General features: G+C 40.4%; 1 protein-coding gene and 1 long non-coding RNA gene across 8 annotated transcripts in view; one reads left to right on the plus strand and one right to left on the minus strand.

Annotated features, from left to right (window-relative positions):
• LRRC28 (leucine rich repeat containing 28) overlaps nt 1-558 on the minus strand; it is a 55,214-nt gene extending 54,656 nt beyond the window's left edge. For 3 of the 7 annotated variants that reach the window (XR_015275964.1, XR_015275965.1, XM_086849588.1), the window contains exon 1: nt 410-531. The gene's annotated coding sequence lies outside the window, so the exon portion shown is untranslated. Of the gene's footprint in view, nt 1-409 lie in introns of all 7 variants that reach the window. The other 4 variants (XR_015275962.1, XR_015275963.1, XR_015275961.1 and 1 more) reach the window with 4 other exon arrangements.
• A 93-nt stretch (nt 559-651) lies between these two features.
• LOC111934008 (uncharacterized) lies at nt 652-11,099 on the plus strand. Its single transcript, XR_015275966.1, has 3 exons — nt 652-6,634; nt 7,965-8,164; nt 9,478-11,099. It is a non-coding gene; the product is annotated as an uncharacterized LOC111934008 (long non-coding RNA).
• Nucleotides 11,100-18,464: the final 7,365 nt, after the last annotated feature.

Raw genomic sequence — 18,464 nt, forward strand, 5'->3', positions numbered from 1 at the left:
AGGAGTAAAACAGAAGGAGGAGGGCTGATAGCACCCAGTGACCTGTGAGGGGCCGGGTCCTTCAGGGAAGGGCGAGGAGGAAGGGGACGGGGGCACAGAGGAGAGGGAGTGAATGGGGGGAGGGGGAAAAGAGATGGGAAGGAGGGAAAGAAGGGGGAGAGAGTGGCACCGAGCAAGGGGGACACAGGGAAGAGAAAGAAAAACGGGGAGACAAGGGGGGATGAGAGAGACAGGGAGATCGGGTCCAGCCATAGCGCGTACCCCCTCACTGAGAGGGCGCCGTGCCCGCGTGGTCCGGCGAGCAAACAGCAGGGACAGAGTACCGCAGACAACCTCCCACCGTCAGGACCCGATTGCCCTGGCCCCGACACCGTCCCCCCCTCGGCCCTGCCGGGTCATTGCCACTCACCGGGGCCACCGCAGCGAGAGCGGCACCGCCGCCGGCCAAGGGACCCGGGGGCGGGACGAGCCGGGCCGCGCGAGACCGCGGCCGCCGCTCGGCTCTCGCGAGACACCCCCCCGCCCCGCTGCGCACAGCAGCCAATCACAAGGCTCTATGTCTCCCGCCTCCCTCCGCCAGCCAATTGGAGCGCGCCGCCCCTCAGCACCACGCCCGCCCCTCGCTGTGGGCTGAGGGGCGGCGGGCGTTCCCAGTGTTTGTGTGTTCCCGGTGTTCCGGTCTTTGCTGGTGTTCAGGTGTTCCCGGTGTTCCGGTCTTTGCTGGTGTTCAGGTGTTCCCCGTGTCCCGGTCATCGCCGGTGTTCGGGTGTTCCCGGTCATTCTCGGTTTCCTCCATGAGCGGATATGTGGGCTCCACTTGCCTCGCCGCGCGTTCACGCAGCCCCCGGTGCTAACAAGTCGCCCCTGCTTAATCACTGATAAAGGAGAACATAATTTGCTTATAAAAGCTGTGGTCAGGGACCACCCTCTACCTTCGGTGCAGTTGCCGCTGCCTGTTATTTCTGTGTTAACAGCAGAATGGAGACGCTCAGGGGATCCTGCCTGCGCCCACAACCTGCCCATCGCGACCATTTTTATCCATGATAGTTGTTGCCCTGTGGAAATGTTTTGATTGTATGTGTATTCACACAAACTAGGATGACACATAAAGGCTTGTTTGTGTCTTGTCAGTTCTTTGCTGACAGCAAATTCCCTCATCCTCAGGGTATTTAACATCACCGGGTATTAAAAAGTTGCTTTTTGCTGAAGATCACCTCTACAGCTGGATAAAAAAAGAATCTCAGCTACAGAAATCCTCTTTCTAGTTTCCAAAGATTAATTAATATAAACTGGTCCTAACAAGATTTACACATCAGGTCTGCAGGGTTACCAAGATTAACACCTTGCAGAAGACATTTCTTCCATATATTCACATAACTTTCACTTGAAATAAATCAACATGCAGAAAAGCTTAAGATCTTTTCCCTTGCAGACTCATTTCTCTCTTTTTCAGTTCTAAATAAAGAACAGCAGCCCTTAATGGCTCATTTGTCATTTTCCTGCACTTGAAAGGCAATAATTGATTGTGACAACTACACTTGCTCCATCTTACTTTGCAATTGCAGTCTTTTTGAAGGTTTTTTTTTTAAGAAAAAAATAAATTGTGTTTTGCTGAAATAATTTACCCTTCAAAATTCACCATCCTCCATATTTATCATATCACTCCATACACATGATTTCTTATTGTGGTTGATAGCACTTGTCTGTTTTTTTCAGCTGATTTTACAAAGTGGCCTGCTTGTAGACCACCATGGTTTTAAAAACAGCAAATACATCACACTTCTTAATGTCATTTTCATCTCACACTATAATGTCTGAGAAATTAAAAGTTATGCTTGTTTCAGACCGAAGTAGAAGCTGAATTTGAGGGCTTTTAGCAACACATTCCTCAGAGAGAATTCTCCAGGATATTGAGTCATTGATCAGTACGAAAACTGTGTTTCTGTCTTTTTTTACTGAAATAGAAAAAGAAAGATGAAGCTTTTTTTCCTGGGAGACCTGCTCTTAACAGAGCCAGGATATTTAATGTGTTTATTTACACATATGTTGTAATGGTTTGGGGTTTTTTTGGTTGGAGATTTTTTGAGACTAACAGGTAGGAGATAAGATTACTGTACTCTGATATTGTTGAGAGCAGATTTTGTCCATTTCTGCTCACACCAACACACATCACTTTTTCTTGTGTCTTGCCCTCTGAAAGCTCACTCAGGGTTCTCATGACACTCGTTCATTCTGTTTTTTCCCCCTCAACCAATGCCATGGTGATCTCTGCAAAGCGCTGCTCTCAGATCCGAAAGCTGATCCCTGAAGCTCCGATCCTGCGCAGCACAGGTGTCCAGTCTCGCTTGTGTAGTCACAACGCTAAAAATGATGAGCAGAGTAGGGATACTGGAATCTGATCTTCTGGTAAGGAGAGCGTTTGCCTCATGGTTGCCAAGTCATTCTCATCTAACATGTCAGACTAATGTGATCTCTCTGCCAAGTAAATTTTGCTGGTTTTTTTACCCTAATTTAATTCTTATTTTTGTGCTTCTGAGAGCACAGAGGGCTTAACTTTTCCATCTTGCTAAGAAGGATGGCTGATCTTATCTCTGCCTACCTAAAGAAACTAATAAAACTTGCCTTGAAATGCCAGTTTAAAGTAGATCTATTCAAGTACTTTGCAGTTTTCAGTGATTTGAAAATCCACCATCATTCACTGGTTTACTGGAACAAATCCAGTAGCTGAAGCAAATGGGCACAGCTTCACTGGTGATCTCTTGTGTGTGCCGAAATCACACAAGTCAAATGAAGATAGTGTGAACAAGAAGAGACAATTCTATATCAGATTTATTACACAAGGTGACTAATTGAGACCGACAACTTAGGGGAGATGCAGGTGGAAATACCTTTGCATAGTAAAACTTTATGCAAACTTTTTCTTTTGTTTTGCCAAATGAAACATGAAGAAATTATTGAGGTTTTTATGACAAGTTTCCTAGCTCTCAACATCACAGACCTACAAGATCCAAAGTATCTCAGTGAACTTCTGAATTTGAATCCTGAACACTGTGAGGTTCTGCCTCCCTAATAATCCTGCATGAGTCTTTTCCACCCAGTGCTATGGATACCACTTATATTGAATCATGTGCATTAAATTAGACTTTGTAAATTTGGAATATGATAAAAATACCCACTTCGCAATTAAAGGTCAGTTTTTAGCAGCAGAAAAATTCAGTGTGATTGATGAATGACAGCAAGAGAGTGTTTCTCCTTTAAGGTCGGGTAATTACCAAGTATTTTTATTCTCTGCTCTTCAGTGTGTCAAGTAGCAGTACAAAACAGGCTTTCTTTGGACATCACTGTGTTCTGAGAATTATGGTGAGGCAAAAATCCATCAGTAAACACTGAGCTCATGCAGCTATGCTAGGTGCAGAGAGGGCTGGAGGAATCTTCTAGGCACAGATCAATCCAGTGATCAACAGATGGGGTTTAGGTTCTGGTGTGTACAAATGTTAGCACAAGTGTGTGAAGCAGTGGACTGCCTGGTGTATCTGCCAGGTCTCACAGCCAGTGAACATCTTTTCCATGCTCAGACTGGAGAAGAATCTGCTTAACACATGCTTGGGGCATTTGGAGTGGTCTAGGAAAATGGCACAGCTCTCCTTTACATGGCAGGGTTCCAGCACAGGGTCTGAATGATTTGTGCTGTCCTACTGTCTTCTGCTTATCCCTAGAAAATGGACATTGCCTGGAATTTTGAAAGCTCTTAAAATGAGCATTGGCTAGAATTTTGAAAGCACTTATGCAGTTGAATATGCAATTTCATTTTTCTGCTCTTACAGATGCTAAGGGGTGGTTTTCTCCCTCATCTGAGGACTAATAACTTCCATTTCTCTTCAAACAAGATCTGAGGTCCTCATGTCATCACCAGGTTCTGCAAAGACTTGAAGAAGCAAACAGAACATTTCCAGTTTGCATCCTTTCTTGCAGAATTTCAAATCTTAATTCTTCTTACCCTTGTTTTCACTTTACACTATCTTACATAAGATGTTTTCAGTCAATCCAGCTTTCATATACATAATGGCACAAGATTCTGTTGGTATAAATGTCAAGAATTTTGGATCTATTCTTTCCACAGGAGGTTTATTTTGCATCATGCATCATTTGTTGATTTGTCTCTTATATCAGAAAGAAATAAGCTCTGTAAAATGTTCGGTCTTTACTAATGGAGAAAGAATCCATTCTCCAGAAAGTCCTTGTTCTTCTTAGGAGGTCTTTTGTAACTTCCAGTTAGCAATTTTGGTTTAGGGACAAAGCTCTCTTATTGGAGTGGAATAAAGTTACAGTGACTCATCGTAGTACTGCTAACTTTGATTCCTTAAATGTTTTAACTCTGGCTTCTGCAGCAGTACAAAAGTGGGAAGGCAGATGGAGCTCCTGCACACCAAGTGCCAGCATGCCAGTATTTAACGTTTAGACAGCATCCACCTTTGGCTCAAGTCTTTTTATTTTCAGTTTATTCATTATTGTATTTGTTAAATTCAAACTGACTCATTTTTCAATGGCACAGTAATGCTAATGAAAAACCTAATTTCAAAGGAAGTTATTTGCACTGCCTGGAATGGTTCAAATCAGCATCGCTCAAAATGGAAGCTTTTAAAACAGTTTATTGCTAATTTGGGCTGAACTAATTTTTGAGGGAAATTTCCTGGTAATCACATTGATTATGTTGTGTAACAGACTCCGTAAGAAGTAATGGAAAGCACTGGTCATTTGGACAGGCTGCATTTTGAATGGAACAACCCTAATACAGAATATGCAAGCAGTGGATTCTGTCCCTGATCGTGCAGTTTCTGCTCATTCTAAATTCCCACTAATCTAATTAATCTCAATTGGAAAAAGAACAATGCCTCACTGACTGCCCCAGAAACCAAATTCCTCTGTTAATGTGTTAAGCAAATATAACAATAGGCAGAATCAACATTTCTGCCTCTGCTCCATTGGGAAATCTCAATGTGGGATCACTGCAAAGGTACCAAACCAGCCAGCCCTTCATGGCATTCCAGTTGTTAGTCCTTTAAAGACTCTGAAAGGAGCATGAGGCTGATGCGGAGGTATTTTGTGTTACCTCTTGTTGACAAGATAATCACGGCTTTCAAATTTATTTCAATTAACCAAATATTATTTTCTAACTTTGCCATGTTGCTGTATGTCACAAATGCATTAATGAATAAAATTTTGTTTATTGTTTGTAATTCACTTTATGAAACTCTTTAAACTTGACTGATTTGGTTAAAGTGACTTAAAATATCTCCAGTTTTGCTTCATTCAAACCAATAAAGCAGTAAAACTTAAATAGCAAATTTAGACAGCACATGGACACTTATTAATTTCAAGCAACAATTAGCATGAAATGTTCTTTGGTCTATTTTTATGTGTCCTCAATAATATTTTTTACTACCGCCCTCAGCTGCCATCAAAGCTCTGTGGTGGTGATTTCTCCATCCTTCTGCCTGCCCCAGGTTTCCTTCCTTTTCATCTTCACTGCATTTCCCTTCAGTCCAGCTGACAGATCTGCTGAGTTCACACAGTAACTGTCAAAAGATTCCTGAGTATTTCTAATGATTCATTAGGTCTAATTTGACCAAAAGTTGTTATTAATTCAACTGAAATCAGTAGTTTTAACAGTAAGCATTAATTATTCTGAAGTTGTTCCTTCTTCCAGATACCAAACCTACTCCAATTCTTTTATCTGTATGTATTGCTGCCTAATGTTATTTTCTTTTTTCTCTTAGCCATTTATTCTTCTGAGAAGTCTCATGATCTGGTGTTGAAACAAATTCATATCATGTAGAGAGACTCCATATCATCAGCAAAGCTCCACTGTTCCCATAAATTTACTTTAAAACTTTGATAAAATATTAAATCCCTATACTCTCACCCACACAATTTCATAATTTTAGCACATATAGGCTTGAAATGAAAGTATTTTAGTGACAATATACACACATGAAATAACATTTTTATCTATTTAAGAGATGTTTGTATTTCTTATGGAAAAGTTTCAAGTGCGGTGCCAAATGTCTTGGTTGTGTAAGGTGACCGGTTTTGTAATTTTATTCTGCCATTCATTTCAGAAGGGTGTTAACTCTGTGACCTGTTACATTATGATAGAAGTGAGGCAGGTGGTAAGCTATTTTTCATTCCAAGGGAATATAAATAGTGAAGGGGGGCAGCATGGTGTATACACAACTCTTTGATTTATGCAAGCATATTGTGGAACTTGTTTGAGGGAAGTCAGATATAGAAATCTTCTGTTCCTGAGACCAGTGGGAGATTTGCTTTTAGAGACCTTGCTGGGTTTCTCCTTTTCATGTCAACCATCCATCTGGCTACAGTTGGGATCTGACCTTTCTTTTTACTGAACACTCTAGGAATAGCTTAAATATACACCAGGATGTTCCACGTGTTGGGGAGACACTCAAGAGGCTGTTTCCTGTCAAAAACAAAATTTATAGTTTTGAAGAGCAAACCAGAAAAGCCAGAGATCTTTCTTTTCTTGTTAATGCTCTGTGTTTCCTCTCAGAAGTCTTTCATGGGAATTCAGGAGCACTTTGTACTGAGAGCTCCGAGTCAGGCAAACACAGTCCAGGTACGCTCGGCTGGGGAGCCCTTGGGTACTGGTCAAGGTCCTGCAGCACCAACTGCTGCCTGTGGGTATTTTTTTCCAAGTCCACACCTCCTTCCTGCCTTTGTCACATTTGTACCACAACACTGATAAAGATCTTTCCACATTATAAAGTCATGGCACAACATTTGTTACCAACTCCCTCTTTCCTCGGTGTAAGGAGTGCTTGGAACAAAATACCTTTGTGTCTGGCAGCAGCTCTGCTCCCAGGGAGCTGTTCCAGGCCATACATCTGTAGCAGGGTAACATCTTCTGTCTGACCAAAGGAGATAATTCAGCCTTGTTCAAAAGTAAAAATGAACACTCAGAGTCATTTCTGCTGAAACTATTTCACTGAAACTATTTTTTCATTTTTCACTAAAGGCATAGGCAAAAGAGCCATGTGCCTTGTAAACTCTTCCAGAGATTAATGCCCTGTAATTTTGGGCCAGTGAAATAATTGGGTCTGTTAAACCCTTTTTGTGCTTTTAGCACTGAAATCATGGTCAATGAACTCAAGCTTCTCAAATACACATTATATACTTAAAACAGCTCTCCTCTATGAGTGATGGCACCTTCATAAGACTAAGCCAGAGACTCACATTGCTACAAATTACAGATAGCTCCACCAATACAGCTACAACTTCAGGACAATCTGTAAATTAATGTTTCTTTCATAAAATAGAAGCCAGCCAACCAGCCACATAAAAACACAAAATTTGCCTGCTGAGAAATAAATCCCTGTGAGCATTCCAGTGCTGTACTCTGGTCCCATGCTGGGTAGGACTATGGATAGATACGCTGCTATCAGGAAATCACTTAATTTTATTTAGATGTTTGAAACCAAACATCTAAAACCAAAGGAGAAATTTATACCAGAGCTCTTTTGTGTGGTTTGTATTTTTGAAAAAAATGGGCATTTTCTGTGTCTATCCAGTCCTTAGAGGTGGCTAATCTGTAATGTGACTCCTGACAAATGGATCAATCTGGATTTGGAAAACCATGTGGGGATAAGTGCACCATGATTTGGCCTCTATGTTTTAAAAAAATCGGTCTAAATACTCTTGATATACCCCTAAATAAGTGGAGAGAGAGAAAACTGATATTAGGAAATGGAGAAGCCCACTTCCCTGGCAGATTTATGTGGTAGAGTATGCCAGCCTTTAACAGCATATGTCAACTTTGTAGAGGTTGATGACAAGGTATGTTCTATTCTGCTGATGAGAGGGCTCAGCTCTCAGTGACTTTGGCCATTCCTGATGCAGAGAAAACTATGGCAGTGAAGCAAGTAACTTTTTCCTGCTTCCATTTGCAGGTGTTTCCTCCCTGACCTCTTCACCACACATGTCTGACTTCCAGAGCAATTCAGGGTGAATAGCAAATCTTTTATGTTTGAAAAACTGTCCTTTTGCTTTGGTTTCTTAAGGGAAGGACTGTACTGAAACCACATGAAACAACTACTAAAGATACTTTTCCTGGCTGAAAGACAAAGTTGCACAACAAGAGCAGGGAAAGGTAACAGCAAAGTTAAGTAGATAAAAGCATCACAAGATAAGGGCTTAGAAGACTTGCAGTGTTCTGACCTCTGCTGTCACAAAGTCTTTGAGTTTGTTCAATCCCTGATAGGAAAAGAGTCCAAAACCCACAGAAGATGAACCATGCAAAGGGGACTTTGCTTGTTCGGTAGGTTCAGAAGTTATGCCTTGATATTCAGACACAGTGAGTGTTTGTCGTAGGGTGCTCTACTAAATTAGCTACAGCATGTTGTCCTGTTTGATTTATTGGGATTTTTCAATTTTATCTTTCCTCCTCAAGTTCTACCTGTGGCACAGAACTCAGCAATATGAAAATATTGCAAGAACATTGCAATACATCTCAAAAGCTCATGGTATTTCTCTATGTCTTTATTTACATAAAGCTAGAATAGGAGAGGATCTTTTTTGCAAAATCAGATACTACTTAGTAAAGCTGAAATTCAGCTCAATGTGAACCCTGCAATTTGTTCATAATATTAGATTCCACATTATAGCTCTAAGTGCAATAATATGAAATGTCCAAGGGGTTGTACAGATTCTCATCTTGGGAAATTCAATGACAGCAAACTCCAGTGAATGTTAGAGCAAGGAAGAAACAAAGCTTGTTTCTAGAAATGGGTATCAAGGAAGATCCAAGGTAGAACAGAGCTCTTGCAGAGCTGAGTAAATGATTTAAAAATATTTCTAATATATTTGCTGCAGAAAGAGGGTCACTCAAAGACGAAGGTAGACCCATGTTCTTTAACCTCCCTACCTGCACCAAGCAGCCAGGACAGGCAGATCAGTTAAATGCAATGTGTGGGGAGAAAATGACATTTCCACTCAATGATTTGAGTGCTCGGTATTTCACTGGTGTATAAAAACACTGCTAGAAAAGTGGTTTCATGAATATTTTAAAAGGCTGTTTCAATTGACCAGAGACAAGAAGGCCATGAAAGACTTGTGGATAGCAAATTTATAAAAGAAAACAAATGGAAGGGAAATAAAATCCCTTTCCAGTGTTTGGCTTTTCTAACCCATGTGATAGACATAAGAGAACTTCTCATTTCATTCCTGACACTTAGCAATGTTCCCCACTGTTCTCAGATCCCTTGGACTTTTCTTCTTTCCCATCACTCAATGAAGAGATAAGTTATCTTCAAAAGGCTTAGATATAAACTCTAGTGAAATTACAGAAATAGAAATATGTACTAATCAGAAAAGCAAACCTACTCTCATATCTAAGTTTACATGAATAGTATCAGTATTTAAGCCAATAAACCATTTGATTTCCCTTGTGCTCCTTGTTTGCAGCTCTGGATTCAAACTGGGTCTGTACAGCTGCACTGAATCTCCAGTGGGATGACACTGATGAACACTTGACAATGGCAAACAACACAAAGCCAAACTCACCAGTGCAGCTGATAAGGTGAACAACACTGCTGACTGCAATACCATATAAATTCCAGCTACAGATTACTAAACAGCTCTTTTCCCAGCAAACTGCAACTGTACATGTAAATTGTCCAATTAAAAAACTCAAGTGCTTTAATTTCCTGGAGCTCTTTACACATCTTGGAGACAACGGGGAGAACTTCCTTAAAAGGGTAAGAAAAGCCACTGCTCTTCTGCAGCCAGAAGAGTTCTTACAAACAGATTATCCTTCTGTTCCTGGGCTGATTGAAGGAAGAGCATAAAAAAAAAAAAAATTTTGGAAAATCATTCCCAGAGATGAGAAGTTTTGCAAAGATTTTTATCATCACTTCTAAAAGACAGTCAGTTGTAGATGACATTAAAGAAATGTCCTAACTTTTGTAACATTGTTGATAAGAGGGGATCACACAGGTAAACCAGCCCTCAGGACATTTAGGGCTTTAGAAATTTCAATTGAATTGTACTGAAGGCAAACTGATAGAGCACATTAAGGTAGAAGATGTTGGCAACTTCATCCATCCTCAATTGCAGTTCATTTCAAGGAAGGGCACAGATGTCCCTTCTGAGGTCACAGATCAAGGTTCTCATTTTATGACTTTTTATTAGACTTCCTAACACTCCAAAGACACCCAGACCACGATCAATCATCTCCCCAAAGCCTTTAGAATAAGGACATTTTCTCCCAGTTCCAATCTTTATAGGCTGTACTGGGTAATGGTTTAGATGACTGCAGAAACAGCTATGACAGACAAATTTTGGTGGTTTTTTGTTTTGTTTTTTTGTTTTGTTTTTTCATTTCAACTCTGCACAAGCAATTTGGAGAGAGAAAGTCTATGGATTGCATTCTTGTTATTTTCTACTGTGCTGGGTGGCAAAATGATAACCTGAGGCAGACTGGCCTTACCAGGGTGGCAGCTGGTGTCAGAGTTCTATAATAACTATTCCCCCCAGCACTGAAAAACATTCAAGACATTTCCCTTTTGTTTACAGCTCTTCCCATAAATGATACTAATCTGAAGTAGAGCCTGTGAGGCAGAGCACTTCAGTGTAAACCTTCTGAGGGTGATACCAGCAGCAGAGCTGCACACAGGCAGCCTTGTTAGGAATTGTTTGCCTCTTTGCTTTTCAGTGCTTGAGCCACTTCCAGACTGTGTTCTTTAAAGAGCATTTGCACACAGAGTCTGCACAAGGCAGAGAGTTCTTTGACTCTGCTGTTCTTCCCCAGGTTATCCTTGTCCCAGGTTAGCACAAGGCTGAATTTCCACAGGAGATTTTGGCCCATGGGCACACTCCTTTTGAATTCAGTTCTATTTGCTGCAAACTCTCCCAATTTATATCATCCCTTATGCTATGCTAAACACATTAGTACTTTCCTTAAAAGCTGTTGTATAAATTAGGGTATTACAGTTTTTGATATCATGATTTAAAAAGATTCCTTTTCATGAGAGAAGCAGCTGCAATGAATTACTTGTTACTCAATAAAATACACACATTTAAATCAACAAGAGCATAGTGTTTTCATGGGAAGTGCTTGTATCATCTCCACATTAAAACAGCTGAGGGGTTTTAATTCTACAGCAGCTTCACTTTCAGTGCATGTACATCTTGCATGCTCAATTAAAAAAATATTATTCCAAGGTTCAATTCCTGTATTTGCACTCATGATTCAATTATTTGGCCATTTTGTTGGAAAAAAAAAGAGATCAAGATGTACATTTCTATATAACTGAAGAGCTAATAATGTTGTTTTAGCACAGCCCCACTGCCTATCAGCAGGATTTCAGTTCAGAGATGTTCAATGTCCAAATCAGTCAAACTGGATTTAATTCAGACATCTAACTCCCTCAGGCCTGGCTGGAAAATGTCAGCCTAAAATAGCTTGTGCCCGAGTAGAACAAACGAGAAAGGCACTTGTGATGTATGTATTTATATGTCCAAATGTCACAGAGTGCTGGAACTGACCCCTTCCTACAGATCTGAACTGGCACGCTCAGAGAGCTCCCAGGAGCTGCAGGAGTTCCTTCCACCTGCACAGCACCTCCCTAAAATGAGGGAAGGAGCTCCTTGACTTCACCAGGTGGCGAGCAGTGATCACAGGAAAGGTTAAAACAGCTGCCCCCGAGGTACCAGTTACAGGCTGGCCCAAATGCCAAGGCTTTGCAAGGTGAGCTAATGCTCTAAACAGGACTCTGGATCTTGGGTGACTTATGAGTCAAGAACAGAATTTAATGCTCCCCAGTAACATGAACACAGAAAGCAGCAACCATCCCGTGACTTGCTTTTGAACAGGACAAAGTTAAATGTTTCTCACCTTCATTTTCCATTAGAAGAACAGGATATCAGAGGTAAATCCACAAACAATTTAATTTTGTTTGTGTTTCAGCAAATGAAGCACAGAATTTACAAACTTTCAAAGATCAGTTGTTAATTATCTGCTGCCCTTAAACTCTCCTGGAAGGAAAAGCTGATCTGAAAGGTGCTGAAAGGTAAATAAAGCATTTGACATTCGAGAAAAAACATAACATAGCCACAATTTTGAGGGCACAGGGCCAGCACACAGCAGAAAGGAAAAACCCTCAGACACGTTCTTTAATGGGAAATTGCTGAGAAAAATCCCAAAGAATTTATATGGGAAATGTCTTTTTTTCACTTAACAGAAGGAAATCAGTAACTCAGTGTTTGTCATCCTGAGGTCATTTTAAAGCAGCATGACAAAAATGTTCTAGTAGAAACAAAGAATTCAGCATTATCAACTTGATCTAATGAAATTGTTAAATATTCAGAAGTTCTTAAATGTATTTTAAACCTGCTCATCGTATTTAATTATAGATCTGTTATGAAAAGCTAAAACTCTGGACTTTTTTTTTCCTTTGCAATAAGTAATTCATACCATTTATACTGAAGTACAGCAAATTATTTATTTTTCACTGCTATGAAGAGCTACACTATATTTCACTCTGATTCCTAGCAAAGCTGCTTGTAAACAACAATTCAGGTATAAATGTACAATTCAATTCAATTAAAATAAAATTAAAACAACCCAAAGTAAAATTAGAAAACAGATTATTGAAATAAAATTCTTTTTTTTTACTATAGGTTTGTTAAAAAATGTACCTGAGGGAAAAAAACCAACTTTTATCATTAAAGATTGCTACCTGATATTTAATGAATTCCTAATGGATGCTTTTTATATAATTCAATAATTGAACCAGCTATCTCTATCCATTTTTTTGGTTATATTTTTTCCATAGGACTCTCTTTCTACTCAGCTTACCATGAACAGCAAGAAAAAACAGGCCAAACTTTGGCAATAATTTGTTCTTTTTGCTCACACTGAATTTGAGAGAGCCCTTCCACAGCAGGAAAGTTTCACATTTAGACATTTGCTTTGTCAGTCCCAGTTTGCTTCTCTCGTTCCTAACAGAGACTTTAGTTGCATTCTCTCCCATTCTGTATTTTGACAATATTAGCACAGAAAATTTAAATACAAAAACTCTGGTGAATATATTTGAATTATGTTTAAGGATAATAATGACAGTCCCAAACTGGAACTCAGAAGACAATGGCAAGCTCTTCACTCTGCTCAGCCAGTTTTGGATGAGGCATTTTTCAAAAGCAAGTTGGCAGAAACACTGGAAACTATTACCTATCCAAGTTAAATCACAGGAAGTAAACTTTAAGGGTTTTTTGTTGGGGTTTTTTGTTTGTTTGTTCAGTTGTTTTCTTGGTTTTGTGAGGTTTTCTTAATAGTTCCTGTATTAAAACGAAGAAATTGAGGTGCCAACACCTGATGTTGTCCTGCACCTCTCTTTTAGATACTCATATCCTGCCTTAACTTAGATCATTTAAGAGGCAGGGAAGACCTGGATTCTGTAATAAGTAGAATTTATTTTCAGTTTCTTTCACAACAAAAATTGAAACTAAAGAGCTGAAGTAAGAGCTGGCATTTTTCCCTCTCCTCTCTGACCACCACTTAAATGTTTTGCTCACTGTTTCTCTCACAAAAAGCAACTGTGCTGCTGAAAGAAGGGAATTAGGCAGGCTCCATGCAGGGATCTCAGCCCAGCAGTACCCAGGACAGAGGGGCGCCGGGGAGGGGAGCGAGGGAGTGGCTGCAGGGGCACACAAATAGAGCACACATGAAACCCAAGCAGGTACAACCATTAGCTGGAGAGCTGGCAGTGCTCGAAAGATGCTTTTCAGATAGGCATTTTATACCCTGGCACATCTTGCTCTGGCTGCCTCTGTAATGAGCCAGGGTCCTTCATCTCAGTAACAGGAACTTGGCTCATCTGAGTCAGCCACAGAACCAGGGAAGTGCAAAAGCAGGCAGTGAGGATAAATCCCATATTTGTAGCTGCTGCTGACTCTGCTGGAGGATCCAATGCTGGCATCTGCAGGCCATAACTCATGGAAAAAGTTATGCTTTTCAGCTCTGCCACCTGATATTAACCTGTGTGCAGCTTATTTCCTATTCCATCAGCACTTGGGAAGGCTCTGCCATGATGGGAGGCAGCTGCTCCTCACCCAGAGGGACACTGCTGTGACTTGGGGCTCTGCCACCAGCAGAGTCTCAGTGCCCAGGACTGGAGCAGTAGGGAAGGTGTCCATCCACTGGGATCCAGGACTCCCAGCCAGCTCTATTGCTTGAACAGGAATTCAGCCATTCCCTGGGTCACTCTAAGCTCATACTGACCCTTGTGATTGACCTGCAGAAGCTGAAGGAGCTGCATTTGTCCCCTTCTGGTGTCCTTGATGCAGGAGAGCTGTTGGTACATCACTGAGGGCACCCTGCTCTGGTGACAGGGCCCATGTGTCAGGGTCTCTTACACTCCTGGAATTTCCCTTCCAACTCAGCCTGTTCTATGGCTCTCCTGGTGGCTCACAGCACCAATAATGGGGGATTTCTCTCCTGCCCTCTTGCCAGCAGAAAGGGCTTTATTTGTGATATCACAAAATACTTGCTCTGTTTCAAGATAAACGGAGAGGGAATGTCTCTGCTTGCTTCCCAAAAATAATCTTTGCAATCTTACTCAAGACCTAAAAGGGAGTTGCTGGGTTCCCTGTTGATGTGTTTGACCATCTCCTGTATGAAGTTAATGTCCCACTTATTTATTTTAATGACATGAGACCAGCGCCCAAATACGAGCCATTCTTTACTAGTCACACCCTATTAAAACAAAGAAACATCTTTGCCTTTTTTCCCAAGCAGAAAGGTATTTGTGTCAGGATAGGAGGGATCAGTAAGTCATCAATACATGGATTGGACTGCCAGCAACTGCTTTACATGTAACATTGTGCTTAAATTTAGCGACTCAGAGGATTGATTGCAATAATAAGCACGTCCTTCGTAAATTTCCAGAAAAAGAAAAAACTAATGTATTCACTACAGAGCCTTATGGCTTTCTTCTGACAGACAGCTAGATCCACTCAGGAATGCTAGCACAGTTTTACTGCCTTTTTTTCCCCTCCAGCATTAATGTACACTTAAAGTGAACTCCCATGCTTCAGATGAGATGAATCTATTTTCAGCTACAAGTAAGCAAAGCCACACTTGGGGTCACAAAGAATAAGAATAAACAGCAGATCTCCAATGCAGATTTTATAACACAAGTGACTTACTGTCATGCTATTTCATTTTAGTTGAACCACAGTGCAAGACAGACAGTTACTAAAGAAAAACTGGGTGGTGTTACATTTCCCTTTAAAGAATTAACATAATGCTTTATATTTTGGTGATGTTCTTCCTTTAAAACAAAGCAATTATCCTGCTAGTCCTTCCCTCTTTGCTAAATACAGTGTGCAAAGTAGCAATCACTTGTTACAAATATTAAATAGCTTGATGGATTTTATGGAAGTGCAGCCTTTATCTTCAAAATAGAAGCATCCAGAGCAGTCTAAGAGATGTTATGGCTTACTTCATTTTTTATGTGTACACAAAACCGTGTAATAATTTTATTTTTTTCCCCATTACATAGCTCAGCAGCTGCTCTTTTCCTTCTGCAGGAACTTTCTACTATCCTACACAACAACGTGCTGTTACTGGTCCAACTCTGACCAATTTTTAGAGAGAGATTTTTCAATGAGAATTGTGCAGTAACTCATCTGATGCTGAGCAGCAGCATCTAACAAAGAGACAGAACTTGCAAAGCCGAGTGCACGCCCCAAAAGTTGCCCAATTCAGGACTCAAAAAGCGAGGCTGGTCTCTCAGCATGGGCTGCTTTTGTGGCTGCTGGAACAGCCTATTCTGCTTTGTACCAGCAGCTGCTGGGGTAGTTTCCAGCAGAGCTCTTTGGAAACCATTTCAATGGAAGTTTTTCCAGATGTAGGCGTGAGCATGCCAAACGCTCTGGCTCTTCAATGTAAAAAGCAAACTGGGAGCTCACCCTGGGGCTTGAGCTGAGAGCAGCTTCAGGCAGTGCCCAGCTCCAAGAACCTGCTCTGAAACACTGCCCTGAGTGCCCAGGGCTCAGTTTGGAGTGGCACTAAAATGTGGCAAAGTCTTCCTACCCCTCTTTCTCAGGTTTTTCTTTCTCCCCCTCCCTGTATACAAATTGTCTAATAATCTGCATAGAGTGATTTTATTAAGGCTTCAGAAAAATTATTTAATACCCATAATACAGAAAAAGTACCTAATACTGTACATTATATGTAATTACTCTCACACACAAGGACAGAATAGGCTGCCAGCTATCCAACCCACCAAATTATTTACCATGCAATGAGATGGGATCTTATGGAATAAATCCTGCAAAGGTGCAGCTTACCTAGCATAAAAGCATCTTTAAGGTGTTCTTAGGTTGTAGGATTCCAAACTTTAACCCTTCCCCTCTTCAAAGAAACAGATGTTTAGCAAAGACTGATGTCAAGGCATTACTGTAAAATTACAGGGCTGTGTTACTCAGAGTAACACTATTTTTCATCTGTATTTACTACTTATAAATAGTAATACTACTGTATTACTATTTGTGGGAAATACATATATTTTAATTTTCTCTATCAGTTTACCCCAGTGAGAGTCTAAGAAATCTGTATCATAGAATTGTACATTGTATTACCTTCACTGCCAAATCTCATTTGGCATCCCCAACAAAAAAAGGACTGACAGCAACTCAAGAAACCGCTGACATATTCAGAGCGAGGTTTTAATTAGATCCCTTCTTGGCTGAGCATCTTCTTGCACCCTGTTAGAATCTCTATTCCTTTGCACTTCTCAGAGATATTTAGGCACAGGGAGTCACACAAATGCCTGATGGAAAAGACAGATGAGTCAAACTGTTGGAAAGTTCCCCGGGCAGCAGCTCAGATTGCTCACTCACTCCTCAGGCTTTTTCCTCCACTAAATGTCAGATGTGTCACCGATTTAGCAGCCACTGCCTGAAGAGATTTGATTATGTGCCACCATTGCCATCACTGATTTTCTTGGTTAATTCCTCTGCTTAAGTGATAAGAGCAAATAGTGGCAGAGGTGCTCATAGAGCATCTCTGTCTTTTCACAGGATGAAGCAATGCCATTAAGTGAAGGTAAAGCCAAAATTTAGAGAAAATTCAACCAATCTAAAGCAGCAGTTTCCAATTATACAGAGAAGTTGTCTTTTTAAAAATTTGCATCAAGTAGCTGGGCCTCTTAGAGGCACTCTACAAAACTAAACTGAAGTGGGAAACAACCTTGAGCTGATAATAATCAACAGCCTGTACCTCCCTGCCTGTTTTGCAGGGCCACAAAAAGGCTGACATGGCAGAGGTCCAATAAGACAGACCACAATACACTGAAACATCAACCACCTTGAGTCTCCCTCTATTGACTCAAATCACATCATGACAAATACAAAGAAGAGGAAAAGACATTTCAGCATGTCAGGAGCATTTTGGTTACTGTGTATTGCTTTTCCCATCAGGTTTATAAAATGTGAAGCAAATCCTACCTAGTGTCAGGCTTCAGCATCTCTGAACTTTCTCACCTGGATAAACTTTAACAAGCAGGTTTGATTCCAGCAGTGCCACACCAATCTCACGTTATGATTTGGAAATGGAAATCAAAACCAATAACAGTGGTTTGGGATAACCCAATAGCTGAAGATAACATTTTTCAAAACCCAGAGTTTTTCCTTGCTGAAGAAAAACTTTGTTCATTAGGCAGGTTGCTTGTTATTTTGTTGGTTGCAGAGATACATCAGGGAAAAGAGTTGTACCTTTTAAATGATTTAAATTTGGAGTATGAACAAACACCTTTTATTTCCATTTAATTTTAAACTCTCCTTTTTAGAATTTAATATTAAACACCCCCATATTTTCAGTGCATCTTTAAAAAGTTATCACAACTGACAAGTGTGTCAAAACCAGGAAACGAAAATTTTGATGTACTGAAAACCAACCTATTTTGAGTCACATTGCTCACTACTCAAACACTTCAAGTTTCAGAGAAATCAGATCTTCATCACTGAGAGTTTTAACAGCAATGCTGCTTCACTTAATAGAGCCTGAAAACATACTTTTTCTGACAGAGGCCATTTTCAGTGGAAACTATTTTGCTGATCACTTAACCAGATTATGCTGTCATTTAGACAGTACTTCCAGATACTTTCTTCCCTGTTTTGCAAGATATGGAGAACTGTGTGCTTTTTCTCAGTGTATTAAAATGGAGGATCTCTTCAAAAAGTCTCTTTCACATAAAAAACTCATTCTGACCCATTTCTTTAATTAAGAGAAAACTGGGTTAAAGCTATGATGTTTTCATTACAACTCAAGTGTGTGGTTAAAGAGAAAAACTAACTTTATAGTACACTGATGAGTACCATTTAAGTATATATATGTATATGTACATATATACACATTCTTTTCCATCAAAGATTTAAGGTGTATAAAA

Source organism: Cyanistes caeruleus, chromosome 13 (genome assembly GCF_971803275.1).
Source record: "Cyanistes caeruleus chromosome 13, bCyaCae1.hap1.1, whole genome shotgun sequence".
Taxonomy (NCBI): Eukaryota; Metazoa; Chordata; class Aves; order Passeriformes; family Paridae; genus Cyanistes; species Cyanistes caeruleus.